Raw genomic sequence first — 22951 nt, 5'->3', positions numbered from 1 at the left:
ATGGATCCAGCAAAAAGAATGATATAGGTACAAACCAAACGGGCTATGCCATGGTAACACATAACCAGATTGTTGAAACAGGTAAATTACCCAATTCATATTCAGCTCAACAAGCAGAGATCATAGCGTTAACCAGGGCATGTGACCTGGGTAAAGGGAAAAAGGTGAATATATATACAGATAGTCCGTATGCGTTCTCCACTATACATGTATTCGCACAGCAATGGAAAAATAGGGGCATGGTCACATCAACAGGCAAACCTATCCAACATAGGGACCTCATCTTAGCCTTATTAGACAGTGTACAGCAGCCAGCTCAAGTAGCTATATGTAAGTGTGCAGCCCATAAGAAAGGGACAGATCCTATCACACAAGGGAATGCCTTAGCAGACAAGGCAGCGAAAGAGGCAGCTGGAGGTAAACAGGAAACACACTCCTATCTTGCTAAACCAGTAGAAATACAGAAAACAATAGAGGAGACCTGGCTGACAGAAATGCAGAGAACAGCACCTGAAAGCGAAAAACAAAAATGGTTATCAAAAGGAGCGACACAGGCGAAAGGTATCTACACAAGCATGGAAGGCAAACCTATCTTGCCTTCCTCCTTGTTTAGATATGCAGCCTTATTGAGTCATGGGCAAAGCCATGTCTCAAAAGGGGGGATGGTACAGATGGTTAACAAAGTGTTCACAACGTATGGTTTCGCTAATTACTCAAAAAGTTTTTGTTTGACATGTTCAACGTCCAATAGGTATCATGTGCAGGGGGCACTTCGACCTCTACGAGGTCGGTTCCCTAAGCCTCCTTACCCCTTTCACACGATATGTATGGATTTTATTGAACTGAACAAATGCGAAAATAAGAAATTTTGCCTAATAGTTGATTTACACACAAAATGGGTGGAAAGCTTTCCCCTGACACACCCTGATGGGCAGTCAGTGGCCAAGGTAATCATAAAGGAAATAGTTCCCAGGTTTGGGATCCCTTCCATCATTTACAGTGATAATGGTTCTCATTTTGTGAATCAGACAATACAGCAAATCGGCAAATGGTACAGTATTGACTTAAAAAACCATTGTGTCTATCACCCACAGTCTGCAGGTACCGTAGAAAGACATAATGGTATTTTGAAGGGTAAATTGAGAAAATTAATGGAAGAGACTGGTAAAAACTGGATACAGTGTCTGCCAATAGCCTTGCTAAGCATGAGAGTAACTCCCACAGCGAGGGGGTTGACACCTTATGAGATATTGTACGGGAGAGCATACTATATCCCACAACTTAGGCCATTTGTTAGGGAAGATGAGGAAATTGATTGTGAACTAGCAAACTATATGAGAAAACTGTTAACATCTAAGGAAATATTGTCTCCAAACTCTCTTACAGGTCAAGAAACTCCGGCAGAGCAGGGGATTGGGTGTGGATCAAAATAATCAAGAGAAAACAGTGGTCAGATCCAAGGTGGGAAGGGCCTTATCAGGTACTATTGTCTACATCCACCGCTGTAAAAGTAGCAGAAAGAGTACCTTGGATACATCTATCACATTGCAAGAAAGCAAAGTATCTAGGGTCAGAAGAGGGAGCGCCCACAGAGCCTTGATTCTAAGTCCGGCTACAAAGGGGGGTGACTCCAATAGGGACCACTCGTCTCAAACCCGGTGAAGAAAATGGAACAAGATAGGCTCATAGGGGCAATAAAACAGCTTAGGGAAAGACAGCTGTTGGAACCTGGGTATTTTACTAAGACATGGATAGGTAGGATCTTATTAGGTGGAATGGTAGTCGGAGGGATTATAGCACTGATATTGATACTCTTGGACATCAACTCCCCTCAGTGGGTCAACAGGGTAAAGTCAAGAATGACAAAAAGAGAGATAAGAAGAGGGGACAAAGATGGAGTATATACTATGACGGTCAATGAGGGGGTTACCACAATGATGCGAATGGATATCTGTAGCATTAACTACTGCCCCAGTAATTGGAATTTAAGGTATAATAGTAAAAAATATGATAGATATCTGTGCGGAGACCCCATCTGTTCATCCTGGAGTAATGTATGGTGGACAACAGATAAGTTAGGATATTATAACAAAGGTGTTGTAGTCCCTGAGAGTAAAAAGGATTCGGTATCCAGACTGTCAATAAGTCAATTTATTTACCCGGGCTATAACCATAACCTTTTGACTGTAACCTTAAAAAATCCTAAAAGCACTGACTCTGGAGATTATGGTTTAGGAATAGCTGTCCCATGGAACTACGGATCAGACATTTTGATGAGAATAAGAATCCAAGTCACACCTAATACTCCTCCAACACCACTCCCAGTAAACCCCGACTTAAATCTTCCTGATACTAAATCTGAATACCTATTTAAAACAGATTTTACCTACAAAGAACAACTAAGTATTGAAACAGGATATGGAGATAAGAATGAATAGATAGAATGGGTTAGATGGACCACTAAAAGTAAGGAGCAGGGAAATTGTATTTCATGTGCCAACTCACGACCCTACTTAGCAACAGTCCCCTTTCTGGCTGACGAAACAGATTTGACGTGCATAATAATGATGTTTAAAGAGAATGTAACAGATGACCAGTGCAAAAATGAGCAGGAGTTATACCCGGCAACTAAAATGTGGAGTGTTCGCACAGTTTAACTCTAGATCTATACTTAATACTTCCTTGATAGAAGCAAACTTTAAGGTGTTTTTGCGTTGGTACATGGTTCCGGTCAGGTTGGCGGCGGCGGTGAGCACTGCATCCCCCAATTGTTTTCGGGGATGTGGCCAGGCGGGCACGGTGCTCCACACGTGGTGGACTTGCCCGAAAGTCCGCCGATTTTGGATCCGAGTCTACAATTTTGTTTACTCCTTGACTCAAGTCAATTTAGAGAAAGACCCCCATAATGCTCTTCTGGGTAAACCAGTGGAGGGAGCAACTAAGCCCGCTAAGCGCCTCATTGCCTTTGTGTTCACAGCCGCTAAAATAGCCATAGCCCGCTCATGGCGAACCCCAGTGGTGCCATTTGAGCTCTTGAAAGCCAAACTGACCTGGATCATGTTAAATGAACGGATGGTGGCAATATTGAATGATAGGATGCGCATGTTTGACAAGATTTGGGACCCCTGGATAAGGTACCTGGTGGGCCCCTCATAGGGGTGCTTGGGTGCCTTGGTAGCCTTGGATGAGTTGTTGCGGGGGGAATTTCCCCCGGTGGGGGGGGCGGGGCCTGGATGTCGACCCTTGACTTTCTATTTTCCCCATAGCCGCCGATGTCTCTTTCTTTCTTCTCTTTCACTCTTCCATTCCTGCTGCTCTCCTCTGCGGTTTCCTCCTTTTCCCCCAGTCTGGTCCCTTTCCCTCTATCTATCTTTTCTTTTTTCTCTTAATTTCTGGTATTTTTTTTTTTTTGACAGTGCACGGACGACAGGCTGTGCCCCCCACTAGTGGAGGATTTGATACAGGGGTCGGGATTGGGGTTCGTCCCCTCTGGAAGGGCGCAGTGAGTTCCCGTAGGGGCGCCATTCGAGGGTCGGGCCCGGACCGTCGGTCCTGTAGGATGTAATAGCGGGGGCGCTGTCTGTCTGTCTATGTGTCGATGTGCTTTCACACTGTTGGTTGGATGCCTAACTTAAGTTTACGTTTTAGGTTGCAGTCTTATTGACTGCCCATTTTGCTTCTGTGTGTTTTTTTTTCTTTTTTTGCATTGGCACCAATGTATGTCTTGTTTTCTGAGATATTTACTGTATACGTAAGAAATAATTGAGCCACGTTGGCTCCTAGTGCACTGTTAACACTTTTCTTTACCAAAAAACGTCAATAAAAACATTGAAACATAAAATGTGGAGTGTGCCCCCATTAGAGTAGTTCCGGGAAATTTTACTTGTTTCATCGGTACTGATGAGACAGGATAACAAGTAGGGGAGCTACCCTCGTCTTACTGCCCCCAGAACGTACCTATCACAAATTCACATTACCAACAGACACATCAGGAGAAGCAATTAGCTGATGTATGGTGGTTATGCGGGGATATAAAGCTTAGGCCTAAACTCCCTCCCAGGTGGAAAGGGAGCTGTGCTTTAACACACTTGCTTCTTCCCTTCTATATGATACCTGTAGGCGCTGAAGTAAAAATAACTCGGTTGGAGAAGCACCACTTTCGCATGAAAAGAGAAACACCTCGAGGATCGTTTGACAACCGAGTCTATGTTGATTCCATCGGAGTGCCACGAGGAGTCCCTGATGAGTTCAAAGCACAGAACCAAGTATTAGCCGGACTCACCTTCATCTTCCTATGGGTACAGCCCAACAAGAATGTTAACCTGATCAATTACATCTACTATAACCAAAGGTTTGTGAACTATACCCTAGACGCTCTTAAAGGACTAGCCAGCCAACTGGATGCAACTTCGTTGGTAGCCTGGCAGAATCGTATTGCTCTCGATATGCTGCTGGCAGAAAAAGGAGGTGTGTGTAAGATGTGTGGAACTTTTGTTGCACCTTCATTCCTAACAATACAGCTCCTGATGGTAGCATAATGAGGGCTCTGCAAGGATTGCAGATGCTATCTGAGGAACTAGCAGAAAATTCTGGGGTGGAAAACATGACTCTTTGAGACTTGGTTCGGTAGGTGGGGTGAACTGGTGAAAAATGCATTGATTTCAATAATAATGGCCGCCACAGTGCTAACTGTGTGTGGTTGCTGTTGCATTCCCTGTGTTCGAGGACTCCTCTTTGACAAAGACTATGTACTTACAAGGGAACTCAAACGAACTATACTCTGGATTTGGTTCAGAGTCTGATGATGACGAATTCAAGGATGGATCTTGGTAAAATCTGGGAAGCCAGGATGCTGATGAGCGGGTCATAAATGAGTATAATTAGGGGGGGAGATGATAAAGAAATTATGAATGTTTCATAATTATTATACAGTGGGTACGAAAAGTATTCAGACCCCCTTACATTTTTCACTCTTTGTCATATTGCAGCCATTTGCTAAAATCATTTAAGTTCATTCTTCTTCCTCATGAATGTACACATAGCACCCCATACTGACAGAAAAACACAGAATTGTTGACATTGTTGCAGATTTATTAAAAAAGAAAAACTGAAATATCACATGGTCCTAAGTATTCAGACCCTTTGCTCAGTATTTAGTAGAAGCCCCCTTTTGATTTAATACAGCCAGGAGTCTTTTTGGGAAAGATGCAACAAGTCTTTCACACCTGGATTTGGGGATCCTCTGCCATTCCTCCTTGCAGATTCTCTCCAGTTCTGTCAGGTTGGATGGTAAACGTTGGTGGACAGCCATTTTTAGGTCTCTCCAGAGATGCTCAATTGGGTTTAAGTCAGGGCTCTGGCTGGGCCATTCAAGAACAGTCACGGAGTTGTTGTGAAGCCACTCCTTCGTTATTTTAGCTGTGTGCTTAGGGTCATTGTCTTGTTGGAAGGTAAACCTTCGGCCCAGTCTGAGGTCCAGAGCACTCTGGAGAAGGTTTTTGTCCAGGATATCCCTGTACTTGGCCGCATTCATCTTTCCCTCGATTGCAACCAGTCGTCCTGTCCCTGCAGCTGAAAAACACCCCCACAGCATGATGCTGCCACCACCATGCTTCACTGTTGGGACTGTATTGGACAGGTGATGAGCAGTGCCTGGTTTTCTCCACACATACCGCTTAGAATTAAGGCCAAAAAGTTCTATTTTGGTCTCATCAGACCAGAGAATCTTATTTCTCACCATCTTTGAGTCCTTCAGGTGTTTTTTAGCAAACTCCATGCAGGCTTTCATGTGTCTTACACTGAGGAGAGGCTTCCGTCGGGCCACTCTGCCATAAAGCCCCGACTGATGGAGGGCTTCAATGATGGTTGACTTTCTACAACTTTCTCCCATCTCCTGACTGCATCTCTGGAGCTCAGCCACAGTGATCTTTGGGTTCTTCTTTACCTCTCTCACCAAGGCTCTTCTCCCCCGATAGCTCAGTTTGGCCGGACGGCCAGCTCTAGGAAGGGTTCTGGTCGTTTCAAACGTCTTCCATTTGAGGATTATGGAGGCCACTGTGCTCTTAGGAACCTTAAGTGCAGCAGAAATCTTTTTGTAACCTTGGCCAGATCTGTGCCTTGCCACAATTCTGTCTCTGAGCTCTTCAGGCAGTTCCTTTGAACTCATGATTCTCATTTGCTCCGACATGCATTGTGATCTGGAAGGTCTTATATAGACAGGTGTGTGGCTTTCCTAATCAAGTCCAATCAGTATAATCAAACACAGCTGGACTCAAATGAAGGTGTAGAACCATCTCAAGGATGATCAGAGGAAATGGAAAGCACCTGAGTTAAATATATGAGTGTCAAAGCAAAGGGTCTGAATACTTAGGACCATGTGATATTTCAGTTTTTCTTTTTTAATAAATCTGCAACGATGTCAACAATTCTGTGTTTTTCTGTCAGTATGGGGTGCTATGTGTACATTCATGAGGAAGAAGAATGAACTTAAATGATTTTAGCAAATGGCTGCAATATAACAAAGAGTGAAAAATGTAAGGGGGTCTGAATACTTTTCGTACCCACTGTATGTGTTATATGTGTTATAATTAGGGATGCACCGAAATTTCGGCCGATAATGGGTTAACAGTGCCGAAATTAATATGGCCGCCGTGAGGAAGGAGGAGGGCGCAGCGCAGGGCAGGTTTTAAAAGTCCCGCCTCTGGCCAGCCGCCCGCCTCTCAATGACGTCCCTACTACTATGATCTCTGCATTAATGAAGGGACATACCAGGCAGGCCGCTTATAGATAGAACTATGTGATCCCTCCTGTCAGCTCAGCGGGACTGTGAATGAGATCTGATCTGACACCGGGCGGGGGGAGCGGCCGCTAATAACTATAACTATGTGAGAGCTTCACTTCCTTGTCAGAGGAGATACATGCCCCTGACATGTTCAGTCTGCCCTGGAGCTAGTTCTCCTGATTGAGCGGGGACGGATGTCAGGCTGTGTTCTTCTACTCACTGTGAGTCCCGACTTCTCTGCCTTCCACAGTGTCTTCTTAACCTGCGATACTTCCCTACACCATCGCATGTTCCGGCGATGTGACTATCGCTCACATCGCGATGTTGATGTGAAAACCGAATATCGTTCAGCCCTAGTTTGGTCAGAGACATTTACACCAGTGGCCTGCTGGAAGTCATTTTGTGGGGCTCTTGCAGTGCTCCTCCTGTTCCTCCTTGCACAAAAGGAGCAGATACCGGTCCTGCTGATGGGTTAAGGACCTTCTACCGCCCTGCCCAGCTCTCCTAGAGTAAAGGCCTATCTCCTGAAATCTCCTCCATGCTCTTGAGACTGTCCTGGGAGACACAGCAAATCTTTTGGCAATGGCATTTATTGATGTGCCATCCTGGAGGAGTTGGAATGCCTGTGCAACCTCTATAGGTTCCAGGTCTTGCCTCAAGCTAGAAGTAGTGACACTGACCCTAGCCAAATGCAAAACTATTGAAAAACGGTCAGAAAAGGTGAGTGGGGAAAAAAATGTCAGTGGCCTCCACCTGTAAAACTGTTCTGTTTCGGAGGATGTCTCATCATTGCCCATCTAGTCTAAGCAGCTGAATCTGATTAACAAAACCCTCTGCTACTGAATTGACCAGATCAATACCCCAGGAGCTTGTTTGACGTGATGCTATATTTGGTTTAAAAAAAGTGTTCCTTTAATTTTTTGAGCAGCATATATTAAGTTATAGGGACAATGTTGATAGCCCCCTAAATAATTGAAAATTTAGGGATTCCAATGGTACATATATATATATATATATATATATATATATACACACACACACACACACACACACACACACAGTATATTTATTTTATTTTTTTACATCAATATATTTTTACATTCATTATTTATATTTTTGACACAGCTAAATGTATGTGGCACATAGCACTATAAAATAGTTTATCAAAATTTATCAGCCTTGTGGCACAATAATTATTATTATTATTTTTTTATTATTACAAACTTTTATTGAAATAAAAATCATTTGTAATACAAAGATCGCATAGCATGATAAAAAATTGACAAGGCTTGAAAAATAGAGCAATATTTCACATAGTAAAAACAATGTATTGTTAAAAAAAAAAAAAACTTTTGACTTACATATGCATATCAAATGTACAATATAAAGAAACAATAGGAGAAAAAAAAAAAAGGAGGAACAGAACAAAACTAGGGTGTAATATGGTAATGTATTGGCATGTATTCTATGCATTTGGTGAATTTTTGTAAAAAAAAACATGGATTCCATTTAAGATCAAAATGTTTTTTTAGTATTATTCATTGCGTGAAAGATATTTTCCATGAGTATAATTTGTTTGATTCTTGATATAATCTGTGAGAATGGTACAGAATCTCTCTTCCAATGGAAAGCTATAGTCCCAAGTGTAGCAACACATATAGTGTGGATCAATTGCATAAGGGGAGCTTGTATTTCTGGTATGTTATAAAATAAAAGGCAATTGAGATGAGAAAGTGTAATGTCTTTACAAGCTACCGTATTTATCTGCGTATAACACGCGCCGGCGTATAACACGCACCTAAATTTTAGGGCAGAAATTTCAGGAAAAAAGCTGAAATTTAAAATAACGGAATTTTTGTAAAATCTTACCGTAAGTGGCCGCCCACTCACAAGTCTTCACCAATGGGTATTGACCTTTGCTCCGCAGGAGTAGCTAGGCACAAGATTTGTTAATAACAAAAGCTTTTAGCATACACACACCCCTAGGGGCTGTCCCCTTAATCAATACCTCCCTGCACCAGCATTCCCAACTCAGTTTTGGTAGCATAGCAGTAGAGTACACAAAAACCCCAAAAGAGGGGCGGGGGCGGCGACTGTCGGAGGACTCAGAGAAAGGAATTTTACGGTAAGATTTTACAAAAATTCCGTTTTCTCTTACGTCCTCCGACAGTCGCCGCCCACTCACAAGTCTTCACCAATGGGATGTCCCAAAGCAGTGTAGACCTGAGGGGTGGGAGACGCAGCCGCAGAAAAAGCAACACAGTACCCACATCAGAGAAAGGAACCTTACACACAGTAAGAGAACCAACTGGGCAACAGGAAAACATGCTCAACAGGAGCAACAACCCTGGAAAAACAAGTAACCCAGGGGTAAAACACCCCAACAGCCAAGGACCCAAAAACAAGGGTCTCTAAGGCACTGCCGCACTGAGAACTTTACGGCCAAAGGAGGCATCGGCCGATGCCTGAACATCCACCTTATAAAACTTCAAGAAGGTGTGAACGGACGACCAAGTCGCCGCCTTACACACCTGGGTCACAGAAGCCTGATGCCGGAAAGCCCAAGACGTACTTAAAGACCTGGTAGAGTGCGCTTTCACAGGGAAGGGAAGAACCTCCCCCTTCAAGGCATAGGCCTGCACAATGGTTTGTCTAATCCATTTGGCGATAGTCGCAGCCGACGCCGCCATGCCCTTCCGAGGTCCCTCAGGAAGGACAAAGAGGGAATCCGACTTGCGAAAAGGCTGAGTGGACGACAGGTAGACCCTGATCGCCCTGACAACATCCAAGGAATGTAAAGCAACCTCCTTAGGATGCTTTGGCTTCGCACAGAGCGAAGGCAAGACAATTTCTTCATTAAGGTGAAAATCCGAGATCACTTTCGGCAGAAAGGACGGGTTAGGTCGCAAGACCACCTTATCCTTGTGAACCACCAAGTAGGGAGAGCTGCAGGACAAAGCCGCCAGCTCCGACACCCTGCGAGCCGAAGTGATCACCACCAAAAAGGCCACCTTTTTGGACAACAGAGGCAACGAGATCTCCCTGATCTTTTCAAAGGGAGCATGTTGCAACGCGGACAGAACAAGGTTCAAGTCCCACGGAGGCAAAGGTTCCCTCCGAGGAGGGGCCAAATGGCGCACCCCTTGAACAAAGGTGCGGATCAACGAGTTCGACGCCACAGGGCGCTGAAAAAGAACGGCCAGCGCAGAAATCTGGCCCTTAATCGTGGCCAGCGCCAAACGCTGGTCCACTCCAGTTTGGAGGAACACTCTCGACACCGAGTATGAGCGAGGGGAATACCCCCTGGACTCACACCAGGCAAAGTATGCTTTCCAAGTACGGTAGTAAATCTTTCCCGAAGAGGCTTTTCTAGCCTTGATTAAAGTGGGGATGACCTCAGGGGAAAGACCTCTATCCTTTAGGACCTGGCTTTCAACAGCCAGGCCGTTAAAGCCAGCGACCGTAAAGCAGGATGGAATATCGGCCCTTGAGACAGAAGGTCTTCTCGAAGCGGCAGGCGCCACGGAGCGTCGACTGCCAGATTGACGAGGTCTGCGTACCAAGACCGGCGAGGCCAGTGCGGTGCCACCAGAATCACCGTGTGCGGTTCCGAGGCTAACCTGCGAAGGAGCCTGGACAGCAGCTGAATCGGCGGGAAGGCATACATCAGACGATACTGATGCCAGGGCGCCACTAACGCGTCCGAGACGTCCGCCTGAGGATCGCCCGAGGATCGCGCGTCCTTGCCACGAACCTTTCCACCTTGTTGTTTAGACGAGACGCGAACAGGTCCACATCTGGTGAACCCCACTTCGCGCACAACATCTGGAAGACATCCGGGTGAAGGGATCATTCTCCCTGGTCCAGGGTCTGGCGACTCAGATAATCCGCATGAAGTATCAATATAAAATTGGTTTAAAACAATAAAATCAGAGTCCGTGCAATAGAAGAGTCCATCACCACCAGTATTGTATGTGGGTATAATAGAACAATGTTCTTCACATAGCGTTGCCCGGTGTATACCTCCACCTCACCATTCGTGGGACACCTGAGTTAACACGCTTACCAGAAGGTTCTAGGATAAAAGCCTGTAGAACTAATCCTGCCTGGACTCTCTCTCTCTGCAATCCGATCTCTGAAGGAGCCGATCATGCCAATAAAAATCTCCAATAGATATGGTGCATAAGGAGGGAGCAGAAACAAACCCCATAGGGCAATACCGTTTGCAAAAACGAGCATGCACCTTTATTCATATCTTCCCCCCTTCACCCATTACACTCACATCATATCAAATCCAAAACAGCATGTAGTAAAACAAATGGCGCTACGGTCACTGCCGACCGCTTACCGGACCTCCGCTCGCTTGTCGGCGTCCCGGAAGTGCCAGACCTCGAGGTCGTGCAGCGTCCTGTTGCCAAGGTGACCGCGCAAGTCACCGCCCTAACGCGTTTCGTCAGAGGACTTCAACGGAGAGCGTGCTTGCGCGGTCACGTCACTCCCATTTATCTCGTACCTCCGCCAAACGTTAACCCCTTCCGCAGTCTCTCATCCGCAGCGGAGTATAGGCGTCATCGGCACTCATTGATAACGGAGCCCATAATCACAAAGACACCGTCAATCAACATATATGTATGCTTATTCTGTAACATATTGATTATATAAAATTACATCTGCATCAATGATGACTACAGTAACCATTTCAACATCGCATTCTATACGATGACACGAAGCAGATGGCATGTTCAAATTGGCATACCCATATGTTCCTATCCCATGATGTGATCTTACCATGGTGAGCCCCCATCTTACATGTATATGTACTATTCATACAGATACCTGGCTCCCATGGTAGAACAACATTAAAATGGTTAAAATGGCTGCATACAATCCATGTAAAATACATGTAAAAGTACATCAGATGTTTCATTTTACATAAAATATTTTGCATAAAGTATTTTTGCTTTATTTTAATATATCAATTCAGAGGCCTGCCTAGTGTATGGGCCTATGCTGGTTCTACAATAAAAAATCAAAACCAAAAGATCAATAATTTATCATAAAAGAACTACTTCAAAGAATGCAGAGGAAGTAGAAGGAGCAGAGCAAACTCCAAATACCTCCTATGCGCTAGTCATTTATCCATTCTTAAATATCACTAATGAAACAATTCACATCAAGTTCCACATTGAGACCTCTGGGATGGAGAACATCGGTGAGATATATCCAGTAGGCTTCCCTACGTGATAACTCTCTCACCATGTTTGATCCCCTCCAATTGGGGTGTATCCTATCAATACCCCAAAATTTCAAACCCGAGGGGTCTTGGTTGTGCTTGAGTTTAAAATGCAAAGACACGCTGTGGTCCTTGTAACCTTTAATAATATTTGTTATGTGTTCGGACACACGCTTGGATAACGTTCTTTTTGTGCGTCCGATGTACATCAGGCCACAAGGACATTCCAAGCAGTACACAACATGGGTGGTACAGCAAGAAATGCATTATTTGATGTCAAACTGTTTGCCGTTGGCACTGGAGGTGAAGGAAGTCATACCTCTTAAGTGTGTCCTCACCTGACGACAGGATATACACCTTCGGCAGGCGAATAAAAACGGCTCTGTCCCAAAACATTTTGGGTTTTGTCGGTGGATCTATAATCTTTTTTAGCACCTTATCCCCAAAAGACGGGCCTTTCCTGTAAATAAATGTTGGAGCCTGTGGGATGACTTTACCCAATAGTTTGTCCAAACAGAGGACAACCCAATGCTTCTTAAAAATATTTTCGATCTCTTTGTACTGTTCATTGTAATTTGTAATAAACCCCCACTCATGTCTTTTGTTTTCCTCCTTGATTTTGTCTTCCAGACAGTTATTTTGTGACAAATTCCCAACCTCCTGTATGGTGTTGTCAAGTTTGGAGGGGCTGTAGCCTTTTTCTACAAAACGTTTTTTTAGGAGTTCAGACTGCATCAGGTAGTCACCATCACTGGTACAATTCCTCCTAATGCGGAGGAACTGGCCCTTTGGAATGTTTTTTAGCCAGTTTGGATGGTGTCCACTGTACATAGGAAGATACCCGTTCCTATCCGTGGGCTTAAAATACGCCTTAGTGCCCACTTTTCCGTCCTGCAAAAACACTTCCACATCCAGATAGTGGATGCTTGTCTGACTCCAACTGAAATCCAATCGAATGTTATTCTTGTTGCTATTTAGATGTTGCATAAATAGAAGCAAGGATTCTTCCGTTCCTCTCCAAATTAGGAACAAATCATCTATATATCTTTTATATAGAATCAATTCTGTTTTTTTGTCTCTATCAACTTGAAAAGGTACTATTTGAATGATAGCAGGCCTAAATTAGCTAGTTAACCAACCTACACAGTTGGTGTTGACAGCGGATTGAAAAATAAGTCTCTTTTCAATCCTGCACAACCATCAAACCACTGTGTAGACGTCTTTAAAAGGCTGTTACTGAGAGATTTGGAACAGATTGAGCAAAAAAAGAATATCAATCCCAGACATATCCAAGAGGGTCTCGAAGCCTTAGAAAGACAGCAGGAGGTGATAATTCGCCCAGCAGATAAAGGTGGGGGAGTTGTTATTATGCAGAGAGAGTACTATCATAACCAGATGATCGAGATGCTCGCAGATTCGGAGACATACCAACTGCTTGAGGGAGATCCAACCAAGCTGTCGCGTAAGGAATTGAACGAGCTGATCACTTATGGTTATGACAGTAGAATACTCACTAAAAAGGAGAAAAGATATTTGGTCCCGAGCTGCAGCCGGGTACCAACTATCTACACGCTCCCAAAGATCCATAAGGATGCTAATAATCCCCCACCGAGACCGATAGTAAATAGTATCAATTCGGTCACATCAAGAGCTGGCGAGTATCTCGACCATTTTTTGCAGGATAACGTGGTAATGACCAAATCATACCTAAAGGATACAAAAGATTTTCTGAAATCCTTGATAAGCTTAGAGGGATTGGACACAGGAGACGTGTATTTGGTGACGGCCGATGTGGCATCACTATACACGGTAATCCAACATGATGATGCCCTTCTAGCCCTCAATTGGGCGTTCAGTCAACGGGAAGATATCCCTGATCCCCAAAAACGATTCTTGAGTTACTTGTTGATTTACTGTCTCTCCCACAATTATTTTTGGTTTGGAGGGAAGTTTTATACCCAGAAAAGAGGCGTAGCAATGGGGGCGAAGTATGCTCCCAGCTTAGCTAATCTTTTCATGGGAGAGTGGGAGGACAGATTCATCTACCGAGACAAAAAAACAGAATTGATTCCATATAAAAGATATATAGATGATTTGTTCCTAATTTGGAGAGGAACGGAAGAATCCTTGCTTCTATTTATGCAACATCTAAATAGCAACAAGAACAACATTTGATTGGATTTCAGTTGGAGTCAGACAAGCATCCACTATCTGGATGTGGAAGTGTTTTTGCAGGATGGAAAAGTGGGCACTAAGGCGTACTTTAAGCCCACGGATAGGAACGGGTATCTTCCTATGTACAGTGGACACCATCCAAACTGGCTAAAAAACATTCCAAAGGGCCAGTTCCTCCGCATTAGGAGGAATTGTACCAGTGATGGTGACTACCTGATGCAGTCTGAACTCGTTTTGTAGAAAAAGGCTACAGCCCCTCCAAACTTGACAACACCATACAGGAGGTTGGGAATTTGTCACAAAATAACTGTCTGGAAGACAAAATCAAGGAGGAAAACAAAAGACATGAGTGGGGGTTTATTACAAATTACAATGAACAGTACAAAGAGATCGAAAATATTTTTAAGAAGCATTGGGGTGTCCTCTGTATGGACAAACTATTGGGTAAAGTCATCCCACAGGCTCCAACATTTATTTACAGGAAAGGCCCGTCTTTTGGGGATAAGGTGCTAAAAAAGATTATAGATCCACCGACAAAACCCAAAATGTTTTGGGACAGAGACGGTTTTTTTCTCCTGCCGAAGGTGTATAACCTGTCGTCAGGTGAGGACACACTTAAGAGGTATGACTTCCTTCACCTCCAGTGCCAACGGCAAACAGTTTGACATCAAAGAATGCATTTCTTGCTGTACCACCCATGTTGTGTACTGCTTGGCATGTACTTGTGGCCTGATGTACATCGGACGCACAAAAAGAACGTTATCCAAGCGTGTGTCCGAACACATAAATATTATTAAAGGTTACAAGGACCACAGCGTGTCTTTGCATTTTAAACTCAAGCACAACCAAGACCCCTCGGGTTTGAAATTTTGGGGTATTGATAGGATACACCCCAATTGGAGGGGATCAAACATGGTGAGAGAGTTATCACGTAGGGAAATCTACTGGATATATCTCACCGATGTTCTCCATCCCAGAGGTCTCAATGTGGAACTTTATGTGAATTGTTTCATTAGTGATTTTTAAGAATGGATAAATGACTAGCACATAGGAGGTATTTGGAGTTTGCTCTGCTCCTTCTACTTCCTCTGCATTCTTTGAAGTAGTTCTTTTATGATAAATTATTGATCTTTTGGTTTTGATTTTTTATTGTAGAACCAGCATAGGCCCATATACTAGGCAGGCCTCTGAATTGATATATTTTATGCCTCCAAGTAGTACAATATATTTACATTTTAAATAAGCACCCGTTCACCCATGCGGGATGTTTTTTAGAATGTGATTTTTTCTAATAGTTTTTTAATTCCAAACATTTTATTTGGGGTTTTAAAATAAAGCAAAAACCTAAGTTAGACTTACCAGTGACGTTATTTCTAAGAGCCTTTCAGGACAGCACCTGGAGACAGCGCAGCTCCACCCACTTCAACAGGAAACACTGCAAGATTAAAAGCTCCACCTCTTCCACCATGCCTCAGTTATAGGGTATCCTCCGACATGCTGGAAAACATAATGAAACATAACAACCACCACAGGTTAATATTGTTAATAAAATAACACAAAGATAAAAAACCAGGGAGGGTAGTTGCTGCTGTCCTGAAAGGCTCTTAGAAATACCGTCACCGGTAAGTCTAACTTAGGTTTTCTCCAACCGCCTTTCAGGATAGCACCTGGAGAGGATAAGCGAGTAACTTACACCTAGGGTGGGACTACAGCTTGCAGAACCTTTCTGCCAAAAGCCTGATCCGTGGCTTACAACAGATCCAATCTGTAGTGTCTGAGGAAAGTCGAAAAGCTCGACCAGGTAGCTGCTTTGCAAATCTGCTCAGGCGAAGCACCAGCCCTTTCAGCCCATGAGGTTGCCACTGACCTTGTTGAATGTGCCACCACACCTTCTGGAGGTTCTTCCCCCTGGGCCAAGTAAGCTTGTTCAATGGCCCATCTAAGCCATCTTCCCAAAGTACTTTTGGATGCTTTTTCACCCTTACGAGGGCCCAAAAAGAGCACAAATAAAGCATTCGTTTTCCTGAACTCCTTGGTTACAGTTGGGAGCACAATTTCCTGGGTACGGTGAAAATTGGATACAACCTTTGGAAGAAAAGCTGGATCTGTACGGAGTACTACTCGATCCGGAAATACTGACAAAAAAGGATCCGCAACTGAAAGTGCCTGGATTTCACTAACTCTCCTGGCTGAGGTGATAGCAATTAAAAAGATTGTTTTCAGAACTAAATTCGTTAAAGGAACTTCATCCAAAGGTTCAAACGGAAACTTGGTTAATCCCTGTAAAACAATGGACAGGTCCCATCTAGGGAACACCTTAAGTGCTACTGGTCTATTGCAGGCTAAAGCCCTAAAGAATCTTACAATTAAAGTCTCTTGAGATAAGGTTCTCTCAGAGAAAACTGAAAGTGCCGCCACTTGGGTTTTAAGGGTGCTGGCTGCCAGGCCCATCTCCATTCCCTCATGGAGAAATTCCAGCACTGAAATTGAATTCAAAAGTTCATACTTCTTCGTGGAACACCATGAATTATACTTTTTCCAAATCTTCATATAAATGTCCCTGGTAACCTTCTTCCTGCTGAAGAGAAGGGTGGTAATGAGTTTCTCAGAAAGACCCCGGGATCTTAAGAGGTCTTCCTCAGAAACCACGCCGTCAACTGAAGTTGATCTGATTCCGGATGATACAGGGTCCCCTGAATCAGAAGATCTCTTCTGGACGGAAGCTTCCACGGTGGTTTTGAAGCCAGATTCAATAACAGGGCAAACCAAGGCCTTTTTGGCCAGAAGGGCGTGATCAAAATTAGATCTGTGGATTCTTCCTTGAATTTCCTTAGAACCAGAGGTATTAACTGGAAAGGAGGGAATGCATAACACAGAGGGAAGTCCCACTGATGAGCTAGAGCATCCAGCCCCCAAGCCTGATCCTCCCTGTGGAGGGAAAAGAATCTCGCAACCTTGGTGTTTTGTTGGTTGTCGAACAGATCTATCTGGGGAAACCCCCAAGCTACTGTAATCATCGTGAAAACCTCCTGATTCAGACTCCATTCTGCCTCTACCACTCTCCTTCTGCTTAGCAGGTCTGCTAGGAGATTCTGTGACCCTTTTGGTGAATTGCTGTTAGGGAGGCCACATTTTGTTCTGCCCAGGAAAGCAGCTGCATCGCCAAAACAGAGAGTTCTGCTCCTTGTTCCTCCTTGTTTTGTAACGCAAGTCACTGCTGTTATGTTGTCCGAAAGGATCTGTACATGTTGACCCCTGATCATTTCCTGAAACTCCTGAAGACCCAGAAATATAGCCTTCAACTCTCTCCAGTTGGATGACCTTCTGGATTCCAGTTTGGACCAGGTCCCCTGTACTGTCCGACCATCTAGATGGGCTCCCCATCCCCAGGCGCTGGCGTCTGTGGTCAGACATTTGTTCCGGGGGAAGGACCAAATCAGACCCTTCTCCAGATTCCTGGTATCTCTCCACCACCAAAGAGCTCTTTTTGCTTTTTCGGAAATTTTGATGGATTTTTCCAGAGGTTCCAGATGTGACCAACTTTGTAGTATATCTCTCTGAAAGAGACGGGAATGGAACTTCGTCCACTGAACCGCTGGAATGGAAGCGGTGAGTAGACCCAGAGCTGCCATAGCGGATCGGACTGACACCTGGACATTGGTCTGCATGTGAGCGACTGCAGCATGTACCTTTAAGATCTTCTCTTGAGGTAGAAAAACCTTTTGAACAACCGAGTCTAAAGTGTACCCCAAAAACATTATCCTTTTGGAAGGAACTAGATTGGACTTCTCTAGATTTAGCAGCCACCCCAGTCTCTCTAGATGGAATCTTGTTTCTTGAATGTGCGACAAGCACTGACTGTTGGAATCTGCAAAAATCAGGAGATCGTCCAGGTATGGAATGATGGAGATCCCCCTCAGTCTCAGAGGCTGCAGGGCTTCTGCCATCACCTTGGTGAATATCCTTGGAGAGGAGGAAAGACCGAAGGGAAGGGCCCTGAACTGAAGATGCCAGACCGAATCTCCTAGATTGACCGCCAATCTCAGAAATTTCTGATAGGACAGATTTATCGGGACATGCAGATACGCGTCCCTTAAATCCACCAGAGCCATGAAGCAACCTGGGGACAGAAGTTTGGTTACAGAATAAATGGTATCCATTCTGAAATGCTTGTATCTGATTGATTCGTTTAAGATCTTTAGATTTAAAATCAACTGATACTTGCCCGAAGGCTTTTTCACCAGAAAAATGTGTGAATAGAACCCCTGACCTTCCTGACCCCTGGGAACTTGGGTGATGACCTCTTGAGAAATCAACTCTTAACAGAGATATCATTGCAGAGGCCTTTTCCCGATCTCTTGGAAGTGGAGTCATCCAAAACCTGCTTGGAGGGGTTCTTGAGAATTCGAGACTGTACCCCTGAGCCACAATGTTTTTTACGAAAAGGCTTGAGGATACTTCTTCCCACTGTGGGAGAAACTTTAACAATCTCCCCCCCACCGGGAGAGGAATGTCACTTGGTTTTTGTAGACTGCTCAGGTGGTTTAAACAGTATACCACCCCTTCCTCTTCCTCTCTGTGAGGACCACTTTGTTCTCTGGTCCTGATCTCTAGTTTTCTGGGTTTGCTGAAAAGGACGAAAATTTCTCTTTGGTGGTGGTTTCTTCTTGGAAGGAAAAGCCTTTTTCTTATCCGCCGTTCTATCCAGGATAGTTTCCAAATCCGGACCAAAGAGCAGGTCTCCTGAAAACGGTAAACCACAGAGTCTGGCCTTAGAGGCCGAGTCACCCATCCAAGTTTTCAACCAAATCGCACGTCTTGCTGAATTCACCAGAGCCGACAACCTTGCTGCCATTCTAATTGATTCGGCTGAGGCATCAGCCATGTATTTAACGGCCTTAACCGGTTGCCGACCGCCGCACGACTATATACTGCGGCGGTCAGCCCCGGCCAGGCAGAGTGACGTATCGGTACGTCACTCGCCTGTCACTGACTTGCGAGCCAATTGCGGGCGGGCGCGCGCCCGCCGCGGCTCGTTCACAGACAAGTCAGTGCGTGTGACCGGCGGACTCGATGTCCGCCAGTCACACTACGATCGCTCCTGTGAAGGGAGAAAGACAGAGCGGCTTATGTAAACAAGCCGCCTGTCAGTTCTCCCTGTGTAAAAATGAAGATCAGACGGTTCTACTATGTAGAACCGTTGATCTTTGTTTTTACACCAATAGCAATGTCCCTGCACAGTTAGAATCACGCCCCTAGGACACACTTAACCCCTCCCTGTCCAATAAAGTTAACCCCTTCCCTGCCAGTGTCATTTTTGCAGTAACAGTGCATATGTATAGCACTGATTACTGCAGTAATGTCACTGGTACCCCCAAAAGTGTCAAAAATGTCAGTCAAGGGTCCGATCTGTCCGCCACAATGTCGCAGTACCGAAAAAAAAATCGCAGATCGCCGCCATTACGCGTTAAAAAAAAAAACACCAAAAATGACAAAAATCTTTCCCTTTGTTAGTAAACGCGATAACTTTTGCGCAAACCAATCAAAATACGCTTTTTGCGATTTTTTTTACCAAACATAGGTAGCATAAAACAAATTGGCCGAAAATGTTAAAAAATTTTGATTTTTACATTTTTTTTTGGGGAATTTCATATAAAAAAATGTGAAAAATATTGTTATTTTTGCAAAATTGACGCTCTTTTTTTGTTTATAGCGCATGATCAAAAAAATCGCACAGGTGATCAAATACCACCAAAAGAAAGCTCTGTTTGTGGGAAAAAAAGGACGTCAAATTCGTTTAGGTACAGCGTCGCACGACCGCGCAATTGTCCGTTAAACGTCACGCAGTAAAAAAAATAAAAAAAAAAAATCGCAAAAAAACCCCTGGTCAGGAAGGGGGTAAAATCTTCCGGGGCTTAAGTGGTTAATGAGCAGTGGAAAGGAATCAAGAAGGTCTTTCCTAGCCGTTCCAGCCTCCACATGCCCCCCGAGCTGATCTAACCAGCATTCTAAGTTTCTGGCTACCACTGTGGAAGCCATGGCCGGTCTAAGGCTGGATGTAGAGGAATCCCAGGCCTTTTTAAGGAGGGAGTCTGCCCTTTTGTCCATAGCATCCTTCAAAATCCCCATGTCCTCAAACGCCAAATCTGTTCGGCGTGAAACCTGTGAAAAAGCCGCATCCACTTTAGGTTTTTTATTCCAGGGATGTGCTACATCATCCTCAAAAGAAAATCTTCTCTTTAGGGATTTGGAGGAAAAAGGGGGCCCTCTCAGGGTTCTTCCATTCACTTTTAATTGAATCCGTAAGAACCTTGTGGACCGGAAACACCCTATGTTTGGTTTGATCTAAACCCTGGTACATTTTGTCGTGTACTGACATCTGTACTTTTTCTTCCGGAATTTCCAAGGTAGTATATACTGCTTTAAGGAGTTCGTCCACTTCTTCTAAAGCTAATTTATATCTGGACGTTCTAGACACTTCCTCTTCTTCCACTTCTTCCTCAGAATCTCTGAGGGAAAGTAAAGTACTAGCCCTTTCTTCCTCTGTGTCATAAGCTTCAGCTGACTTAGAGGTGGATGCTTGAGAAATTGCCCATACATTTTGCTGTGCTTCTGTCTGGGAATCTGTCTGGGAGGCTGATCCCCTAGCTCAGTGATGGTGAACCTTGGCACTCCAGATGTTTTGGAACTACATTTTCCATGATGCTCAGCTACACTGCAGAGTGCATGAGCATCATGGGAAATGTAGTTCCAAAACATCTGGGGTGCCAAGGTTCGCCATCACTGCCCTAGCTAATAGGGAATGGACAGAAGTTAAAGTATCCTTAAGCTCTTGAACAGATGAAAACAGATCACTACTCTGTTGGGCTGTTTCTTCTTTTAACAAATCAGCTATACATGTTCTGCAAAGTGGTTTAGGCCAGGTATCCTTAAGAGGATTTTTGCAAGAAGGGCACTTCCTTGAAGATGCTGAAGCCCTGGCTTTAACTGTGGCTTTAACCTAAGAGAAAACACACCAGAAACCACCTATCAGATAACTAACTTAGTCATGCTGATTAAAATACAAACAGCCCCCCCAGACAATACATACAATCCTGCAAGCCTAAGGACATATACCTCCAACTGCAGGGCAGGCTCCAAAGGAGGAACAACAAAACAACCTATAAGCCCAATAGTAAAGAAAAGAGGCACCCCTGTACCTCTCTTACCTGGGCTGGGCCGGTGCTGACGGCGCCTGCTTCCACCGACGCTGCGGTTCTGTCCTCCATCGCAGAGCCTGCAGCAAGCTGGTCAGATCCTCCCTGCATGTATTGCATTTAAATGTCCGCTTCCCGCGTCCCCCTGTGGAGACCGGAAGCGGAAGCACCGACCCTTGACCTGCTGCCGCCTTCTGCGCTGCTAGTGGCTGGAACCAAAGCCACCACGCCCCCGCCGGAAGTCCCGCCTACCGATACTGACGTCCCCCGACAGCCGGGACCAGGGACCGATATGCGGAAGAGAAACATCCGCCCGAGCTGCCTACCAGCCCCACAAGCGGACCCCCGGCGCACAGGCGAGACCCTCCGGCGAAGCTCTGCTCCCCTGAGCTCGAAAAGGCGTCCGCTCCGGAAAAACCCCTTTGTCCTCAGGGAGGGGTGCTGGGATGGTCTCAACAAAACACGAAAAAAGGGGTAAGTCCACCCTGCTCCACCTGGAGAGAGCGCAGCCCCACACACTGGTTCCATGCAGTGTCTCCCCATGGAGGAGGAAACACAAAAACTGAGGCATGGTGGAAGAGGTGGAGCTTTTATTCTTGCAGTGTTTCCTGTTGAAGTGGGTGGAGCTGCGCTCTCTCCAGGTGCTGTCCTGAAAGGCGATTGGAGAAAATACTTTATGCAAAATATTTTATGTAAAATGAAACATCTGATGTACTTTTACATGTATTTTATATGGATTGTATGCAGCCATTTTAACCATTTTAATGTTGTTCTACCATGGGAGCCAGGTATCTGTATGAATAGTACATATACATGTAAGATGGGGGCTCACCATGGTGAGATCACATCATGGGATAGGAACATATGGGTATGCCAATCTGAACATGCCATCTGCTTCGTGTCATCGTATAGAATGCGATGTTGAAATGGTTACTGTAGTCATCATTGATGCAGATGTAATTTTATATAATCAATATGTTACGGAATAAGCATACATATATATTAAAAAAGAATAGCGCAACCATGCAAAAGAAATGACTATTAAATATGGAGACAATCCATAAATAAAAATGGGGATTTAGTCCCACCATATGGCCATATCGTGCTCAAGCCCACCACTGCGTCAAGTACCCCATTATCAGTGGGTCCTACACTATCCATAAAAAAGGGGTGAATCCAGCCTCTCCAACCCTTGGAGACAACACTCCTTGCTGGGATGGATGTGCTAATGCACTACAAAGGACTCCTCCTATATCTACTTAATGGTGGACTCTGATAGAGTACAGGTGTGTGTGGGGGGATGCTCAACCTCAGAAGTCTGGTCAGACCGAATACATAATAAACAAGCAAGAAATTGGGGGAGCAAACCCTGAACATGTATATCTAAAGCCGGTGCAGCTATGGACCAAGCAACATGTATATTAAAAAAGAATAGCGCAACCATGCAAAAGAAATGACTATTAAATATGGAGACAATCCATAAATAAAAATGGGGATTTAGTCCCACCATATGGCCATATCGTGCTCAAGCCCAGAGCTGCTCGGACATGCTGCATCCTCTGTCTT

At 44.5% G+C, this 22951-nt stretch overlaps 1 protein-coding gene and 1 pseudogene across 2 annotated transcripts in view; both read right to left on the bottom strand.

Moving 5' to 3' along the window:
• The window catches only part of COASY (Coenzyme A synthase), a 634994-nt gene that overhangs the window by 551280 nt on the left and 60763 nt on the right, over positions 1-22951 (bottom strand). The gene's annotated exons all lie outside the window — the stretch shown is intronic.
• On the bottom strand, positions 18703-20712 carry LOC309567378 (lamina-associated polypeptide 2, isoforms alpha/zeta-like; annotated as a pseudogene). The gene is made up of 2 exons: positions 20112-20712; positions 18703-19086 (listed from the first exon to the last, which is right to left on the bottom strand). The product of its transcript is annotated as a lamina-associated polypeptide 2, isoforms alpha/zeta-like (transcript).

Source organism: Pelophylax lessonae (genome assembly GCF_965119305.1).
Source record: "Pelophylax lessonae genome assembly, chromosome: 11".
NCBI classification, from domain to species: Eukaryota; Metazoa; Chordata; class Amphibia; order Anura; family Ranidae; genus Pelophylax; species Pelophylax lessonae.
This window is presented reverse-complemented; position numbering and strand designations above follow the sequence as displayed.